At 44.9% G+C, this 4,282-nt stretch overlaps 1 long non-coding RNA gene across 1 annotated transcript in view; it reads right to left on the bottom strand.

Moving 5' to 3' along the window:
- Nucleotides 1–4,282, bottom strand: part of LOC126020056 (uncharacterized) — an 84,570-nt gene that overhangs the window by 24,163 nt on the left and 56,125 nt on the right. The window lies entirely within an intron of this gene.

Below are 4,282 nucleotides of genomic sequence, written 5' to 3'. Positions count from 1 at the left end.
TTGTCTTGTGGTACTGTGACATGATAATAGGAACTAGTCCATGCTTATTCTTAATTGCTTCTCTTTGTCTCCAATCCTTATAAAATCTTTCCCTTTTTTCCTCTTTGTTAACCAAGTCCTCAATATTGACTTGAAAAACAAGCATGATGTTGAAAAATAATAATGGTTTTTCTTTAAGAAGCTATCTTCAGGCCCGGAGAGATAGCACAGCGGCGTTTGCCTTGCAAGCAACTGATCCAGGACCAAAGGTGGTTGGTTCAAATCCCGGCGTCCCATATGGTCCCCCAAGAAGCCAGGAGCAACTTCTGAGCGCATAGCCAGGAGTAACCCCTGAGCGTCACAGGGTGTGGCCCAAAAACCAAAAAAAAAAAAAAATCCCGGTGTCCCATATGGTCCCCCGTGCCTGCCAGGAGCTATTTCTGAGCAGACAGCCAGGAGTAACCCCTGAGCACCGCCGAGTGTGACCCAAAAACCAAAGAAGCTATCTTCAAGGGGCTTGAGAAAGTATAGTGGATAAGGAAGGCACTTGACTTACAACACAATTTTGTCTGGCCCCAAAACAACAAAAAACCTACATTTGGGGCTGGAGCAATAGCACAGAGCGTGGGGTGTTTTCCTTGCACGCTGACTCGGTTTCAACCCCCAGCATCTGTATAGTTCAGGAGTGGTTTCTGAGCGCAGATCCAGGGGTACCCTGAGCGGAACTGAGTGTGGCCAAAAAAAACCTTATATTCTAGTAGAAAACACTTAAGCAACATGGCAACTAGCAACTATAATATTGCCACGTAAGGGAAGTATTTAATACGAATTTTATCTGCTTTGGTTTGGGGCCATACCTTCTTTGTTTTATAATATATTTAAGCACCATGATTACAAAAGGGGCCATACTTGTTGATGCTCAGGGTTGCTCTGGCAATTCTCATTGGACCATATCATATGAGATACTGGGAATCTAATTGGGTTCAGCTGCACATAAGGCAAGAATCTTAACCTCTGTGATCTAATTTTGTTCCTTTTAAGGTTTAGTTTTGGGCCTGACACACCTTGTAATGCTCGCCTGGTATTCCTGGTGGTGCTCAGGGGAGATTGAACCTTGATTGGCTGTGTACAAGGCCAGTGCCTAATCCACTGGTACTGTCTTCCCGAACCCTGTATTATTACTTTAAGCTACAGTATTAGAAATTCCTTTAAAGCCCCAATAAAGCATTGCCAAGTATGGCTTTTCTCCCCTTCCACAAAAAGCTATATTTTTCTTGCCCCCTCCAAACATTTAAAAGTGTGGTCCTGGGACCGGAGAGATAACACAGCAGCGTTTGCCTTGGAAGCAGCCGATCCAGAACCTAAGGTGGTTGGTTTGAATCCCGGTGTCCCATATGGTCCCCCGTGCCTGCCAGGAGCTATTTCTGAGCAGACAGCCAGGAGTAACCCCTGACACCGCTGGGTGTGGCCCAAAAATTAAAAGTGTAGTCCTGGCTGAAACTTGGATTAAATTCATGACAGTTTTGAGAAGTAAATTTGGGGTGGGGGTGTCACACCTGTTTCTGTGCTCAGAAATTGCCCCTGGCAGGCACAGGGGACCATATGGGATGCCAGGATTCAAACCACTGTCCTGCATGAAAGGCAAATGCCTTACCTCCATGCTATCTCTCTGGCCCTGAGAAGTAAATTTTTTACAGTGAATAGGGTGGGCTGCCTTGCATGTAGCCCACTGGGGTTTGGTCCCCAGAAACCCATATGGTACCCCCCCAAGCCTGCCAGGAGTAATTCCTTGAGCTTGGGAGTAACCTCTGAGCACTGCTGGCTATGACTCCCCCCCCCCAAAAAAAAGGGGGGGGGTTTAAGACATTGTTTGCAAGCAGGCCTGGGTTCAATTGTAAGCATGGTCCTCTCTGACCCAAAAACAATTTCTGGTACTATAAGGTCACTTGAGCACAGGCTCAAGTATTCTGTAGCACTGGTGAGGGTAGCCCCAAGCCTAAAATTCAAAAATAGGTGATAAGAATGAAAAGGTGGAATAGGAGTATCAAGCACATTGATGTCTTGGTTATGCTGATCAGTTTGGTGATGGTGCAATACAGTAACTTTGTGTATCTGTAGCTCTTAAACTATAATAAAACAGTGTTTGCCTAGAATGCAGCCAATTCAAGTTTGATCCCAGAGGTCCCGTATGGTTCTGTAGCCTGCCAGTGGTGATTTCTGAGCCCATAGCTAGGTGTAATCCCTGAGTGCCACTAGGTGTGGCCCCAAAACATATATAGGACCGGAGTGATAGTACAGTGTGTAGGGTGTTTGCTTTGCATGTGGCCAACTCAGATTCGATCCCTGATATCTCATATGGGCCTCAAGCCTGCCAGGATTAACCCTTGAATGCAGCCAGGTATGTTCCCACAGGGAAAAACGAAAAGGGATATGTTTAAAAGGGTCACAGCAGTGCTGGGCCACAGTGGCCACCCCATATCACCCGTAGTTATGGTGGCACAGGCATGATGATTCAACTCCTGAGCCTGACAGTGTTGGACTTCACCAGGACCACCCCAGTAAGTGCCAGGGCTAACTAGATCTATTCCTGGCAGTGCTGAGAAGTGATATGGTGCCCACTCTTTGTACATGCCAAAGCGTATGCTTTACCCTCTTTGATTTAAATCCTTGCCTCTGAAAGAACAACTTTTATGATCATGGCTGCCTTGTTAATGAAGTAATAAAGGTAATGCCACCAACATAGTGACAACTGTCTCCTTCGCTTATTAGTATTCTTTGCTGGGGAAGAGGGCATTTGAGCAATACAGTGCCTGCCGGCCTGGCCTGATAACTCAGTGCTAGAGTCCTCAATACTGAGTTGCTCTGACTTGACAATTTGTGATACCAAATTGCCCCTCAGTGTTTTCGAGGTCTCCAGGACTATGCCCAGTTCATGAGTACTTTTGTCAAAAGTAGTTAACTCGAATGTAAATAGGAAAGAAAGAATCTCACAAATGGAGAACGTGAGACATTCCACAAAAGAATCATCTGAGGGGCCAGAGTGATAGCACGCAGGGAGGGCATTTGCCTTGCACACTGCCGACCTCGGTATCCATATGTTCCCCTGAGTCTGCCAGGAGTGATTTCTGAGTACAGAGCCACAAGATAATGCCTGAGCAACATGGTGTGGCCCATACACACACACAAAAGAGTGCAACTCCAAGTCATATACTGCAGTAACATCAACAAAAAGATGAGAAAAAGTACAAGAGATGAGAGATACTTCCACAGAACATGTGGTTTAATCACCTCTCCTGAGCTTGCTGCACATGGATTTTAATTTCATCTAAATAATAAATAGGTTTATACTATTTTATGGGTTTTTTTGTTTTGTTGGGGCTACACCGTCATTGGTATTTAGGGATGATTCCTGGCTCTGCTCTGGACTGATTCCTAGCATGCTCGGTGGATAATATATGATGCCAGAGAGTGAATTGGGGCTGGCAAGACTAGTGCCCTAACTTCTATACTATCTGGCCCCGGTTTAGAATATTCTCAGCAGATTAATCCTTTGAAAAACAAATTATGGTCTCATACTGCGAGAAAAATGCAGCTCACAACAACATTCTACAAAAGCAGTAAAAAGTAAAGCATTCTATTTCAATTGTTTTTTTATTTAAACATGGTGTACAAAGGTGGTCATAATGCAGTTATTTCTGGCATTCATTGTTCCAGCATCAATTCCAACACCAATGTAATATTTCCTCCACCATTCGCTTCAGTTTCCCACCCCACTCCAAATAAATGTATTTTAATTGCTTGTTACAACTGAATGCCTAGTGGAATTATCAAAAGTTACTTCAGAAAAGAAAATTTGCGAAATCATTAAGTCATTGAGGGTTTACTAAGCTCTTCATTGCCAGTTGAGACTTAGGTGTTGTTGCTGTTAAGAATAGTTGGGTTCGGGCCTGGAGAGATACCACAGCGGTGTTTGCCTTGCAAGCAGCTGATCCAGGACCAAAGGTGGTTGGTTCGAATCCCGGTGACCCATATGGTCCCCCACGCCTGCCAGGAGCTATTTCTGAGCAGACAGCCAGGAGTAACCCCTGAGCAACACCGGGTGTGGCCCAAAAACCAAAAAAAAAAAAAAAAAAAAAAAGTTGGGTTCGAGAGATAGCATGGAAGTAAGGTAAACACTTTGCATGCAGGACGGTAGTTCGAATCCCGACATTCCATATGGTCCCCCAAGCCTGCCAGGAGCGATTTCTGAAGTAACCTCTGAGCGCTGCCGGTGTGACCCCCGCCTCCAAAAAAAAAAAAAAAA

The sequence above is a fragment of the Suncus etruscus genome, chromosome 10, assembly GCF_024139225.1.
Source record: "Suncus etruscus isolate mSunEtr1 chromosome 10, mSunEtr1.pri.cur, whole genome shotgun sequence".
In the NCBI taxonomy this organism is placed as follows: Eukaryota; Metazoa; Chordata; class Mammalia; order Eulipotyphla; family Soricidae; genus Suncus; species Suncus etruscus.
The sequence above is the reverse complement of the archived record's forward strand: the minus strand, read 5'-3'. Positions and strand labels throughout refer to the sequence as shown.